The sequence below is a fragment of the Cibotium barometz genome, chromosome 38, assembly GCF_041138505.1.
Source record: "Cibotium barometz isolate CiBa-2024 chromosome 38, ASM4113850v1, whole genome shotgun sequence".
Lineage (NCBI taxonomy): Eukaryota > Viridiplantae > Streptophyta > Polypodiopsida > Cyatheales > Cibotiaceae > Cibotium > Cibotium barometz.
The window spans coordinates 25,578,047-25,593,580 of record NC_141083.1 but is presented as its reverse complement, the minus strand read 5'-3'; the positions used below and the strand labels follow the sequence as shown (position 1 = coordinate 25,593,580).

At 45.8% G+C, this 15,534-nt stretch overlaps 1 protein-coding gene across 7 annotated transcripts in view; it reads right to left on the bottom strand.

Moving 5' to 3' along the window:
- The window catches only part of LOC147616517 (double-stranded RNA-binding protein 7-like), a 42,933-nt gene extending 27,946 nt beyond the window's left edge, over positions 1-14,987 (bottom strand). For 5 of the 7 annotated variants that reach the window (XM_086777592.1, XM_086777597.1, XM_086777591.1 and 2 more), the window contains exons 1-2: positions 14,719-14,987; positions 14,605-14,642 (exon numbers count right to left, since the gene is read on the bottom strand). The gene's annotated coding sequence lies outside the window, so the exon portion shown is untranslated. The remainder of the gene's footprint in view (positions 1-14,604; positions 14,643-14,718) is intronic. The other 2 variants (XM_086777595.1, XM_086777593.1) reach the window with 2 other exon arrangements.
- Positions 14,988-15,534: the final 547 nt, after the last annotated feature.

Genomic DNA, 15,534 nt, shown 5'->3' with positions numbered 1-15,534 from the left:
CAGATGCTGGCCGACTGCTGTTTTTCAGCAGTCGTGGGTTTTGTCCAGTCGTGGGCCTCTTTTAGAGCTGGCCGACTGCCCTCATGGGCTTGTATATATTGCCCCCCATCCTCCTCCACTTTCTCATTCAGTTATCTCCGGGATCTTGTGTATAGAGAAGAGTTTACACACATCTCTCAGTGTTTCTTGTGCTGATTATTTTCTGCAGTCTACTTGCTCTTGTCTACCCAAGTTTGGATATCATTTCCGCTGCATATTCTGACATGGTATCAGAGCCCTAGGCTCTAGCAGATCTTGGGCGTTTTTCTGAGCAAGAGGGGGAGCAACAGGTTGCTGATCGGTGGACTGTTTCGGGCTGAACGGGAAGTGAAGGTGCAAGAGGAAGGCGGGCAGAGGGGCTGGACAGCCACTTGCATATATTCTGATTTTCAGATTTTTCCCACCCACCCACCCTTTCAGGTTACTCTCCGAGATGGCGGATTTACTCGAGATGGCAGAGAAGCAGGTGAAGATTCCGACTCTTCCCACGTTCCTAGTGGATCGGCAGTTGGACGGGTCCAATTATGGCATCTGGAAGGTCATGATGGAGTCAGTTCTGGAGTCATATGATCTTGCTGATTTTATTATCAAAGGGGTGCCAAGGCCGGAAGCTGAGGAAGGGGAGGTTTTATCCGCGAGGAAGGACCGAGAGGCACAGGCACAAATGTGGGACCGTGTCAACGCCAGGGTCCGGTCATTTATATTCCTCAATTGCACACCACAGGTGATCAACCATGTGAAGCACATGACGCTGGCGAGAGGCATATGGGAGCACTTGGCTTCTTTGTACAAGAGGGTGTCACCCATGAAGCGGATATCCTTGGAAGTGCAGATGCGGGTTATGAACCCTGCAAAGTCTTCGACGATGCGGGAACACATTAACAAGCTGCAGGCCCTTCAGCAGGAAGTCCTTCAAGCTGGGAAAGAGATATCGTCCGAAGATATGGCCATCACGTTACTTTCCCACTTGCCTGGTCAGTATTCTGCTTTCTATTCCTCGTTGATCACGAGTGGCAGGCTCAGCACCATTACTTGGGAGGAGCTTGTGCCAATGGTCTTGGACCAGGAGGAACGTTTTACGAACCCTCCTCACGGCGGAGGTTCGGAGGCCTTAACTGGCCAACGGTCGAAAGGCCGTAATACCAACAAGGGCAAAGGGAAGGCTTCACCAGATAAGTCTTCCGAGAAGAAGCCTGATCCAGAACGAGAGAAGCTGAAGGCCGAAAGATCTTGCAATGATTGTGGCGAGAAAGGCCACTACTGGAGGAAGTGCCCTAAGCGGACAGGGAAGAGTGCTGAGTCCTCAGCCTCAGCTGCGAAGACTCCGGCATTTGTGCACTTGGAGATGGTGGACTCCGATGACTCATCATCTTCGAGCAAGGAGGCAGTTGGCTTCACCACAAAGGATACTCGGGAATGGATTCTCGACAGTGGTGCTTCCAGGCACATGACTCCATCCCGTGACTTCTTCCTGGATCTGAAGCGGCAGTCAGGTCGTATCTTTATTGGTGATAACTCCACTATTCCGATTCATAGTGAGGGCCGGATGGAGATCATTCCCGACGGCAAGGGGGGCAAGCATGCTTCCCGTGTTCTTTATGTCCCTGCTCTGGGCTTTCATCTTTTGTCAGTGCATGAGGTATCCGAGATAGTATTTGCTTTATTATCTTTAAAGAGACTGAAGGTGTGACTCACGATAAGCCAAACGCAAGACCTCTGAAGACCAAGTGTTGGGCTGAACTGTGCACTGCTGTAGAAGCACCAAAGATGTCCAATCTCGGGCCTATGCACTCTTCCAAATGGTATGAGGGAGGGATGCAAAGCTAGGGCTGAGAGAGGGGCTGTTTGGGACTGTTCTAAACTGTATATGAATGCTGTAAATGAATGAGAATGCTGTGTTTTACCTTCACCAAGTGGCTGGAGCAAAGCGATGAATGAATGAATGCTAAAAACTGCATGGATGCAAAAAACGCAAGATGGACTGAAGGCTAAATGCTGAACTGCTGCGTTTTACTGATGTAGATGGCTGAATGCTCATGCGTTTGAGGCGCCTAGGGCTATAGGAGCAAACGATGAAGACAGATGGCTGAAACTGCAATCGCCTATGCTCCTTATGCTGAGGATGACAAGCGCTTGATGGCTCTCTTGCTGAATATGATGAATGAATAGATAATTGTGCAAAGCCTCTATTTATACTAGTGATGTTGCTAGTCGGTTGGCACTAGATGCTGGCCAACTGCTATATAAACATTAAATGCTTAATGATGATGCATAAATGTTGAAAATGATGGAAAAAATACCAAAAAATCCTAGATAAATCCTGGATAATTCGTAGATGCTATCTGAGGTTCCTGCAATGGTCTAGATGCTATGCATGAATGATGTGCAATATGCAGGATGCTTTCTAAGGCAAACCCTAAGGTTTCTACTGACTATAAAGGGACTTAGACTGACTAATTGACTGACTATGGCTGAGAATGACCTACGTAGCTCGTGCCTGACTGATCCTGGACTGAGGATATACAATGGGGTCACAGCGTACGACAAATATCATCCTGAATGGAACTAATACTGTACAAATGTCGCACTGCTGATGATGAGCCAGCTTGTCACCATGCACTATAGTGCAGAGTGCATGTGACATTCCTTCCTGCATAGCTTGGCGGCAAGTTCATGGCTTCCAAGTAGTCCGCCAACAACTGGGGGTACTCTTGAAAGAACTCCTCATCTAGCCATACGGCTTCGTGGGTACCTCGATCTCGGAATTTCATATAGAACTGACGTATCCGTTGACCGAAACCATGCTTCCAACGATGAAGAAGGATCTGCTCGGGCTCAATGACTTCTGCTTCGTCTACCACGTCTGGCTGCTGAAACATCAAACACTTCTGGACCAACATATGGTTTTAGCCAAGAAACATGGAAAACTAGCATTGTCCAACTGCTTTTTCTTGTTGCTTTCTCCGCGTGTTACAGAATATATGGTCAATAGTGGAGAAAGCTCGTCGAAATCCAGCTTGCCCTGGTGCTCGCAGCCCCTCCTTCTTTGCACATGAGCTCAACTCTGCATCGAGCACTGCGCCATAAAGTTTGGCCAATGTATGACCAATCATGATAGTCCTGTAGTTGCTGGGGTCTAGCATGTCTTCCGCTTTGTGGAGATGCACAATGGTGTGCATAGTCCATTCAGCTGGTAGGCCCTCCACTAGTGCCCTATTAAAGAGGTGAGCAACAAAGGGTGCCAGTGTGTCAGCTGCACAAATAAGATGCTCACTCTGTATACCTGTGTGGTCAGCTGATCTCCCATGCTGTAACCAGCGGGGGATAGCTCTCTCTACCATCGAGGCGGTAAAGAAAGTAGAGGTGGTGGTAGGGCGGGGCTCCTGTGGCTGTGGTATGGGCGGTTGCTGAGGGATATGGTAGAGGCTCTTTGCATATGTGTGCGATGTGTGTGGATCCTCAATCGGGGTACGAGGGCGAGGCTCTCTCATCCTGCGCCATGCAGTGGCTGTATCTCTGCTCATGAAAAGGTGGTACATATCCCAGTACTATGCCTCCTTGTATGCACGCCTCTTTCGACGTGTGAGGGTCCGTATCTGTCGGCTCGCCTGTCTCTGTGTAATGGTCCCTAGTGCTCTCTCGGCACGGAGGTGTCTGTATACACTCATCATCATACCACCGATTCTCGGGCATGCTCCAAAATCTATCTGTGTGCAATGTGTGTGTGTGTGTGTGTGTGTGTGTGTGTGTGTGTGTGTGTGAGAGAGAGAGAGAGAGAGAGAAGAGAGAGAGCCGAGGCCCAGCTGCCCATGCCCCAAACGGCTAGAAAAAGCAGCCAAAAAAATGGGCAAAAAAAACGATCAAAAAAATGGGAAGAAAAAAAAGGTCAGAAACAGTTAGTTTTTTTCCATAGGTATGTTTTGGAAACGTACCGGACCGTACATAGCGAAACATATATACCGTTTCACACGGCAACAGTGAAATGCGATTGAAAAAAACGTCCTGCATTCGTCCCGAACAGCTCGTTTCGTACTGTTTCGTTTTTTACGTGTTGTCGGTGCGGTACGCGTCCTATAGACACTATGGCCCCAAGTGGCACCCAACTCATATGATTGCCGTTCCCCTTGGATCTTGTGGAACACCACCAACCAACCTCCTCAGAATTTCTTCCATGTCTTGTGTTTCTTTCCTTGGGCCTCGAATCTGTGCACTCTTGTACCTCGACATGTGCACCTTCTTCTGGGACTGAATCAGTGCCTTGCTGAGCCTGATGCTCTGATACCAATGTCACATGCGGAAGCTCGGGGAACCTTCTTTCAGCCCTAAGCACCATCCTGGAACAACCTGATGCAAAATGCAAGCAAGAGAGAAGGAGAGAAGAGAGAGAGAGAGCGAGATAGCTGAGTTTTAGTATATTCATATGGTATAAAAAGGATGTACAAATCTTGTAGCCCTTGGCTGCCTTGAAAAGGTAGAGAATACCTAATCTATGCCTAGGTCTAAGACCCAATCCAAGAAGGATTGAATGAATCAAAACGATGAGCAAAGTTGCCTTATATAGGCCTTGGGAATTACTAGTGGATTGGCCGACTGCTGGTCGGCCAGGTCTTGTACTTTTTGAATTGTTGCAGCCGACTGGTCCTAAATCCTGTATGTGCTGGCTGACAGCTCTCCCTTGTCCCCCACTAGTCCTTCCTTGTCCACAATAGCAACCTATGCTCCTGAATCTGGTTCTAACCTAGATCTTTATCTTGTTGCCCTTCAGGATTAGTCAGCCCTGCAGGCTGCACATGTCTTGCACATGACATTACATCTCTCAGCAACATTGTTTTGCTAAGGAGTATAAGGTGTAGTACATTGATGAGATGGACTGTGATGGTAGGCCACACGTTGGCCAAACTTTATGGGTCGGTCATTGAGCATGAGCTCAGTAAATTGGTAGAGATCTCTGCATTCAGAGCTACTGGGCAGGCTAGTTTCCGCCGAAACCACTCCACTCTTGATCATATCTTCACACTCAGGAGCCTCATAGAGGAGGTGAAGGCACAGAGACGCAGATTATATTGCTGCTTTGTGGATTTCTGCAAGGCATTTGACACTGTGCCTCGCGACAGACTTATGCAGAGATTTCAGACACGGGGGGTACAGTTAGAGATGATATGGGGGATTATTGCTTTGTATGAGAGAGTTGTGGGTCGTGTGCGATGCCCGGGCAGATTATGAGAGGAGCTTGCTAGCACTATTGGTGTTAAGCAAGGATGTCCATTATCTCCCACCTTATTTGGATTATACATTGATGAGCTAGCAGATTTTGTGGGCAGAGGGGGAGGCAATGGATCATCTTTGGCAGATCTATATGTAGCTTTGATGCTTTACGCACACAATGTAGTACTTGTCTCGAATACACAGCTTTATATAGGAAAGTGATAGCAAGTCGTAATCAGGTCGGTTTTCACTTTTCAGGCCATAAAAAGTCATCAAAAATGTCATGAAATGTGTTCATATTGTGCCCATTATATGTCCCAACCATTGGTGCATGTCCTGGGCACCTCCGAGCACCTATAGGGCCACCAAATTGGCTCCAAACTGCCCATATACGACCTCCAACTTTGCCCTTAAGGCGGCTGTAAGAAATAATCATGTCTACGTGGCACCGGATTAAGGTGTGCATGTGACATCCCGAGTCCCGCCCTCTAGGGCCTGGGCTCTCTCTCTCTCTCTCTCTCTCTCTCAATGAGGTCCAAAGGAAAGGAAAAGCATGAGTCTTTTCCCTTTTATACCACCACCGGCGAGAAACCTACCGGTAATTCGGGTCATGAAAATGAACATGCAGCTTTTGCGGGAAGGGTTACACAAGTAGCGCCACGAGGCTCCTTGCACGTGTGTTAAGCTTGGTGGGGAAGTTGCACCGCGCAAGGAGATTCCTCAAGAAATTGCGGATGATATAGTGAAGAAGTACTCGCTCATCTGCAACCAAGGCAAAGCTGGACGTGGAGGAGCTTCCATGTCCGGTACCTCCGTATCCGTGAGTCCTTCCCCCGTCCCATCCAGCTTCGGCTCCACCTCAGCCAATTCCAACTTCCAATCAAAGAGGCCAAGGGAAGATAGCTCTCCGGCAATGAGACAAACCGCCATCGGTGCAAACATAAACAAACTCACATATGTGAAGGCGAAGATGAAAGCCGCGAATGAGGAGATTGCACGCATGATCATCGATTGCAATATCTCCTTCCGTGTGCTCAAGGTTCCACAATGGCACAAAATGGTGAGGGCCATTGCGGAGGTGGGGCCATCCTTTGGCGAATGGCATAGTATCACCTACCATGAGAAGTGCACCACCACGCTTAATGATGAGAGGCAAAGCATCAACGATAAACTCACACCCATGCGAGAAGGATGGGCGAAGTATGGTTGCGCTATCCTCTCCGATGGATGGAGTGATCGAAAGAAGAGGGGTACCATGAATATCCTTGTTTCATGCGCTCTCAGCACATACTTCTTACGCATCGTGGATACCTGAAAGGCGGGACAAAGAATATCGGGCAACTTTATCTATCGTCATATCCGACAAGCCATCATAAAGATAAAATTTAAATGTAGTATGTGCATTGTGATCTAAGTTTTAACTCTCAAGTCTCTAGTATCTATGGTTCAAGCTTCTAAGAATGTCATCGCATTTGCCATTGTACTACATGTAGGTTGGGCATGAAAACGTCATTCAAGTCATCACAGTCAATGCGTCCAATTGCCGCAAAATGGGACGCTTGGTAGAGGCGGAGTTCCCATCCAGTGTATGGACTCCTTGCGCCTACCATTGTCTAGACCTACTCATGGAGGATGTGAGGAAGCTAGAGTGGGTGAAGAGGGTGGTCACACAAGGACTATCAATTGTGAATTTATTCACAAAGAAGGTGAAGGTGCTCACTATGTTTCCGAGCAAAGCGACTTGGAGCTTAAGAAGCCCTCTTCCATTGCCTACATGTGGCTTCTCTTGGAGCAGCTATACGACGCGCAACCGAAGCTCGGTCTCCCCAGATTTTGTCACATAGCTAAGAGAAGAAATGGGGACTAGTGCAGACAAGGTCCGAGCCGTTCAACGGCTATGCATGAAAGAGTCCTTTTGGCGCGAGGTGCGTGCTATTGTCATTGTAGTGACTCCCTTGTATAGGGTTTTGCGCATGCCCGACATGGAGGGCTCCACATTGGGACTACTCACCCACTTCATGCGAAAGGCCCTAGCCAAGATTCGTGCGACCACCGTGCTTGATGAGGAGAACTCCGACATTCCTATGAAGGAGATCAAGTAAACCCAGGTCCCATGTTTCAAATCTCATTTTCAAATCTCTTTCTTTTTCCTTATACTTAATACATATTTCTTATTAACCTTCTTAAAGTGCTTTTCTTGCATTGTAGGGATCCCATCGAGTCTCCACCCACTCCACGACGTGATTCGCTTGTGGAGCTTGTGAAGCTTGTGGAAAGGAGGCGGCGGTGGATGCAGACCTATACATGGTCTTGCGGCCTTGTTGCATCCCACCTACGACGCTTCGCCGATGAGGAGCTACTTTCCGATCGAGATGCCTACTTGCCAAAGATACTTCCTATCCACGAGAGAGTTCCTCCAAGAGCTCATTCGGTACAATGATCAGAGGAGAGCCGCTTTCACGAACCCACTTTGCTCGAGTAGAAAGTCTGGCTACTTTTTTGGTGGGAGTCATTTGGTTATCAAATGGCTCACGTACAAAGAGTAGCTTTCAAAGTCTTGTCACAGGTATTGAATATTCAAGACTTTAAACTTTAAAGTTTATACTCTAGAGTAGTAACTAGTTCTTACATTCTAACTCTTATTTTCTCATAGGATTGCTCTTCGGAGACATGTGAGAGGCATTGGAGTTCCTACTCACTCATACACATGAAGATATAAAATTGGCTAAGCACCATGCAGTTAGAGCGGCTTGTATATTGCCGCGCTAACATGTGTATGGCGGAAAAGATGCATGACATGGAGATCTCCAAACAGGTAGAGATCTCTAGAGTTCAAAATTCGATTCATGATTCATAGCATGTCATGAGTGATGAGTCGTAACTAATAATTTATAAATGTTTGCTTTCAGGTGAATGTCGAGGAGTTCAAGTTGACAGTGGACACAAGGAGAAAGATCCAGATGAGAAGGCTATATATATCGAGCTTTACAGGGAGCTAGAGAAGATTGAACGTCGAGTTTCATGTACTCATAGAGATCACGCAACTAGAGGTGGAACGCGAGTAGGAGACCGAGGATGCACTGTTCGGCGCCCTGCTTCGACCGGCCCGGTGGCTACATATGTGAGGCATGGCTCGAATTCGAGAAGCTTTTCGGCACCTGTTGCCAAAGAGGAGGATGCTCCTATTCCAAACATCAGAGAGTCCGAGTACAATGACGATGGGCCTCTAATGATGGAAGCACCTCTAGCGAGGACATTCCTTCCCCTTAGTGATTTCTCTGAGGAGAAGAACTAGAATCTAGTCTTTAGACTCTAGACATTTTTGTACTTAGTGTTGTGACTAGTCACTACACACTTTTTTGTACTTCTTATTGCATGCCATGAGCCACAGCTCTTATTCATGAGCATGCCGCACACATATGTTCCCTATTCATAACTCTTTGTACTAGTGTTTTAACTTTTTTCTAGTTTATGACAAGTTACAACTTCTCTAGACTTTGCATCTCTAAATGTGTACAAATATCTTTCTTTCAAGTATTTTTTGAAGTGGACCGTACCTCATTCGAACTTATTTTCCGAAAACTAAAAGTTCCATACCGATACCGGTTTTTCGTACCTTCGTTTCGTACTTGACAACTATGCTTGGGGCATGCTAGGAAAGCTTTCAAGCAACAGTTCCAAGGGAGGAGGATTCTCCAAGGGGTGGGGTGAGAGTGCCAGACTCGATACTCAAGAAAAGAAGACCAGAGAAAATGTTCAAGAACAGGGCATGAATGGAAAGGAGACAGGATGGAACAGATGCATAGATCCTCATCGGAGTTAAGAGTGGATTTGGAGACCGGGCAGGGTTTTCAATGAAAAGATTGCCAGAGAGGGAAGCATGACAGGGGGACTCCAGGAATAGACAATGGAATGATGACAATCATCCAAGAACAGAAGTTGAAATCTCGTCATCAAGTTTAGCATAGGGGGATGTCATGTGCAAGACATGTGCAGGGCTAATCCCAGGACTAATCTTGAAGGGCAACAAGATAAAGAACTAGGCTAGAACCAGATTTAGAAGCTACTATGAACAGGGAAGGACTAGTGGAGAACAAGGGAGAGCTGTCAGCCAACACATACAAGATTCAGGACCAGTCGGCTGCAGCAATTCAAAAAGTATTTATCGAAGACCTGACCGACCAACAGTCAGTCAGTCCACAAGTAAGTCCCAAGGCCTATATAAGGCAACTTTACTCATCATTTTGATTCATTCAAATCTTCTTGGATTGGGTCTTAGACTTAGGCATAGATTAGGTATTCTCTACCTTTTTAAGGCAACCAAGGGTCGCAAGATTTGTACTTCCTTTTTGTACCATATGAATATATGGAAACTCAGCTATCTCTCACCCTTCTCTCCTTCTCTCTTGCTTGCTTTTGCATCAGGTTGTTCCAGGATGGTGTTTAGGGCTAAAAGAAGACTCCAAGAGCTTCCGCATGACACGTAATCGTACTCTTATGGAGATAGCCAGATGTATGCTTAAAAGCAAGGATTTGCCCAGAAAATTTTAGTTTGAGGTGGTCATGTGTGCCAACTATGTGCTAAACCGTTATGCCATTAAAGCCTTGAAATCTATGACACCTTATGAGGCTTGGAATGGCAAAATCCCAGTGATTACTCTTTGGTTGTCTGCCTTATGTGCATGTACCAGCACAACAAAGACAAAAACTTGATGCAAAGGCCATTAAATGTATCTTTAAGGGCTACAGCAATGAAAGCAAAGGGTATAGAGCATCTCAACCATTGCTTTCGTGTCAAAAACAGCCATCAATTGGACTAGAAGATGTCTGTGATACATTGCTGCCTTTAATTGGGTCACATGCTGATGATGTAGAGCTTGCTTTGACTCATTTACAGCCATCACATAGTGCTGAAATTCCTGAAATTCAGCCACCTAACACTACTCAAATTGGTCCTGATGTGCCACATGTTGATCAAGAGACCCTAGGTGATGCATTGGACAATGAAAATGCAGCAATTCGTGAGACCAGGAATGTATCTTGTTGGCTGATTGACACTTTGCGTGATAGCAAACATCCTACTCGTATGCCTGGTCCTACTCGTGCTGCATCTTGTCATGCATCTTCACATTTTGTTGACACTGCTCTTGCTGCCACCGCATAATGAGGAACCTATTTCTCATGTTGATACTTTGGAGGATGAGTGGGTTGCAACCATGTGCTCGGAGTTGGGACTCCATTGAAAAGAACACTACATTTATGTTGACTTGCCTACTGGCAAGCGTGCCATTGGCACTAACTAGGTATATAAGATTAAACGTAAGCTTGATGGTTCTATTGATCATCATAATGCTCGTTTGGTCGCCAAAGGTTATGCTCACCATGAAGGCATTGACTATGAAGAGACTTTTGCTCCTACTTCCCGTATGACTACCATTTGTACTATTGTTGCTTTGGTTGCACACAAGGGTTGGTATGTACATCAGTTGGATGTTTAAGACTGCTTTTCTTAATGGCGATTTGTAGGAGGAAGTGTATGTATCTCAGCCTCCTCGCTTTGTTCAGAAAGGGGCAGAAAAGAAAGTATGCAAGTTACATAAAGCACTTTATGGCCTTAAACAGGCACCTCGTGCTTGGTACCAAAAAATTCATACATACTTGACTGCTAATGGGTTCCAAAACAGTCTAACTGAGAGTACTCTCTACGTTCGCAGAGATGGGGACAATCTGTTGATCCTTATTCTTTATGTGGATGACATGCTCATTAGTAGTCTTGATGAGGAAAAACTAACAGCTTTCAAAGCTGAATTACAGCAAGCTTTTGATGTCACAAACATGGGGCATTTGCATTACTATTTGGGCATTCAGTTTATTTCTGTTAAGGGGTGTACCAGTCAGAACGAGCAGCGGAAATGAGACAAAAACAAAGCAGAACAAAAACCATAGTAACAGGGGATGGAGGCCGGGACGCGGAAACGCCGTCCCGAATCGGCATGGCGCTTCGACACGGTCTGGGGATGGGCGGGACGCCTCGGGCACCTGCGTCACAAGGGGACGGCGGAACGGATGTGCGTTGTCGGGGACGGGTCTGGAACGGGACGGCGAAACGCTTTTTTTTCGCTAGTTTTTTGAGCCGTTTTTTTTTGCTTCTTTTTTTTTGCTGTTTTTTTGCTTTTTTCCGCCAGTTTTTTTTCGCCATTTTTTCTACCGCTTCTGCCCGTTGGTGGCTGGCAGCTGCACCCGTTTCCTCCCATTGGCACTGTGGCCTGCCGTCACCCGTGACCCGCACCATGCATGAGCCTTGAGGCTTGGAGCCCTCAGCCACCTATAAGGCTTGAGCTCTCCTCTCTCTCTCTCTCTCTCCCACTCTCTCAAACTTGGCCAGCCGCCCCACTCCCTCTTCCCACTCTTGAGCTTAAGCAGCAAGCGCTCTCTCTCTCTCTCTCTCTCTCTCTCTCTCTCTCTCTCTCTCTCTCTCTCTCTCTCTCTCTCTCAAGATGGTGGCATAGCACCATATGGCCTATGGGACAAAGGAAATTATCAAGAAGCACAAGGAGATATATGCAGCAGTTTGGAACTGCAATGGGGCTCTATGGACACATCCAAGCAGACTAGAGGAGGTTATGGAGAACCAGGACATCATGTTTCTGACAGAGACACATGAAAGCCCAGAGAGAGGCCTACCACGGGTAGCAGGGTACCAGTGGGAATCAGTGTATAGACAAGGGATGCGACAGGGCACTTCCACAAGCTCAGGTGGGATCGCTATACTATTCAGACAAGCACTACACCAACGTATCAGGGTGGTGTCGAGAGACCCAGAGGCACACTACATGTGGATTAGCCTACAGCTCTCAGAGGTGAGAATAGTTTACTTGGCAATATGCTACTTCCCGCCGAAGGGGTCGAGATTCAACACAGGTCACATGGAGGACCAGATTGGAGGAGGAGAGGAGAGAGGGGCCCTTCCTAGTGAGTCTCCATACGCCACTCTATCTGCAAATATCCTACACTATTCGACCATGGGGGAGGTTCTCCTCATGGGGGACTTCAATGCACGCACACAGAATCGACAGTGAATCATTCGACTTCACAGATCCCCTCATCCTATAGGCACTAGACGATGTAGATGCAGGGACCACGAGGATGTCAGAGGACAGTGGGCCAGACAATACACGTTATGGGCAACACCTTCTGGACCTAGGAGCTAGACACCATCTCGTTATTTATAACTTCTAGGCAGCACTTGGGCCTCCTTAATAGTGCCTATCCGGCCTCTTAACCTGCCCAAAAGCCTACTCACCATGTCCACATGGCACTCACATAAGTACGACACATGACAATGGTCTTGCGAATCAAAATGCACTTCCTTGCTAAATCTATCAATTAGAGTCCAAACAGCCACATTGCCAAAAGAAGACTTCGACAATCCCATGATAAAATTTGTAGCAATGATATCTCATGCTCCGGAGGAATTACAATAACCTCATAGCCTTATGTCAATCGTACTTGACTTTCTGACAAATCAAGAACTCTCAAGCATCATACTTCTCAATATCCTTGCGCAATTGAGGCCAAAAGAAATATCGTTTGATCACCTTCAGAATACCTCTATGCCCTCATATCAAAGATGCATGGCATTCATCCATAAGCTTTGCTTATGAGAATCTTAATGCCCATGTTGAGAATTCACAAAAAGCAAATATTAATGATGATAGCCACCCAGTGAGGATGGATGAAAGTGATGGATGCATAACACATTGGAGGTATCAAGACATCTGCTCATAGCCATGCATATATAACATCACATGGACATACTCTCATCCGAATGGTTGGTAGCACACAACAAAGAGAACACAAGCATCACAACCTCCAAGGGATCAAGTGTTGTTAGTACACTTATCCATCACATTTATCTATCATGAACTGCCTCATCTAGCATGGACCCTATTTCACAAGAATCTAATCATCACCCTTTGCGTCTCTCGTAATAAACGCACCATGAAGAGCATAGACTACCCAACACAAGGGAACAACGATCATTTTCCTCGACCATAAAAAGGCCTCAAGATTTGTAACAACTCTTGACTATGTGCTCCGAATACATCTATGCATCTACCGAGCACAATAAATGGGTTAGATGCAGCATTAACAGAGGACCGTAGATGGGTTGAATTATGAAGTGTTATATTACTTGATGCTAAAAGCCTTTGCAACCAGTGCACATCTCTTCTACATGAAATGAGCAAGAGTGCAAGGTTGTTGGGAAGGTACCGAAGGGCTCTTGGAATCTATCATTCCATAACAACCATGCAAGAACATAAACAAGTTCGCACTTGCAATACATTCAAAAAGGATTCTATAGACAGCCATAGGAGAAAAATGAGGACACCATGGGTAGTTTTCTGTTTGCCAATCTATCCAACTAAGACAAGCAACTTTATGGGCGCCCATCTGAAGTTGAAGAAGATGCAGCCTGGACGAGAGCTTGGAAAATATTTCTTCCTAGCTAATATTTGTAAAGGGCTGATCAATATTGTAAATGGAAAGGGCCAAGGCAAGACAAATAGGTAAAACCCAAATTTGAAGAGGGTGGGAAAGAACAGCTCACATTACAGGATCATAATGGTGGGTTCTACCATGGCAGATGTTTTTCAATCCCCACATGGAACAGAAGCACCACAAATGGGCAGAAAGCAGAGAACCTGAGTAGGGGCTTCTTACTAACCCCTTTTACCCACACACCAAGAGCACACCAAGCCCTCTGACCTAAGTGAGAAGGAACCATGGCAGGCATGGCTTCAAAAAATGCATGGCAACTTATGAAACATTTACAAATGCTAACCAAGACATGAGCAGCTCAACACATAAGAGGAGCCCTAAAAATTTTAGCTTTTGCTGTGTACATAGCTAATTACCAGCATAATTTGCACCCTCGTTAGCATGAACTTTGAGAAAACAACAACGCAGTTTGCAATCTTTCTGTGCACGCAGAAAACTGTTTGAAGATTAGCAGACTCTGCTTCCAGACCAAGGATTCATAAGGCTTTGTTGCCTATTTTAGGGTTATCAATTTAGTTGATGGCTAATCGTTTAGCGGAAGAGTCTGCCCGCAACAGAGTTTGTTGACCCTAAACAGGCCACAAAGCCCGCTAAACCCTAAATCCAAGCTGAACTCTAGGAAAATCAAGCTGTATACCCGTTAAACCCTAAGAACCTTTGAACATAGTAAGCTGCACAGAAGCAAGCATCATAAACCCTTTGTATGCTAAACCCTAAACAGACGAGAATTACTAGCAGGTTCACCTTAACCCTAAAAAAGAAGGTAAAACTCAGAAATTGATTTGCTGAGAAACTAACCTGTTGCGAAATCTCACAAACAACAGAAACGAGATGCGCTGCAAGAACTCCAAGACGAGTTAGTCTCCATAGCCATAGAAACCTAATGACCATTGCGTGGAGAGAAAAATATACCTGAGAGGGTCTGTGATATCTCAAGATGTGCAGCCACTTCTCAGGCAGCAGAGCTGATGCAGCATTTCTAACTGACCTGCTGCTGTGCTATGCAGAACCCAAGAAAACCCTCACAGATAGGACGCTAGGTACGCATTTTTAGTTACAAAATCCATCACTAATTGCACATGAATTGTCTCTAAGGTCTTCGCCCCAATTCTAAGGGTGGTTTCACATGGAGACAGTAGTGGCAGCCCCCTTGTTCGTCAAGAGATGCACTTCACAGCAACGCTATGTCTGAAAGCTCGAGCATGTTAGTTGAATAGGTGTGGGGGATTCCCACCTTCTAAAGAGCAATAGATGCACTTCTAGCATAGTTCATCAGAGAAGAAAACAAAAAGCGATTCTCTGTTCGAGTCTCAGCACGAGCTTTATGATAAAGAATCGTCTGACAAGTAAATATCTTACACTCAAGCATGTGAGCTAAATAGGTAAATCAAATTCCTTCCCTCCACTCAAGAAGCTCACACTTCCATCGTTGCATCATGTATGCTACCTTGAGGCCTATACAGGTGTGCCGAATGAAATGGATGCTTCATGCTATCTAGCTATCCACCCTTGTCAGTATGGAGCTTAAGCATCTAAAGCTATTGAAACCACCCTAAGAGTAGGAAACTCTCGTCTATGCTCATAAATTTCATCGTGCACAATAAGCCTAGATTTGAAGCTTTCTATACACCCTTATATAGCCTACACATATATATATATATATATATATATATATATATATATGTATATGTATATGTATATGTATATGTATATGTATATGTATATGTA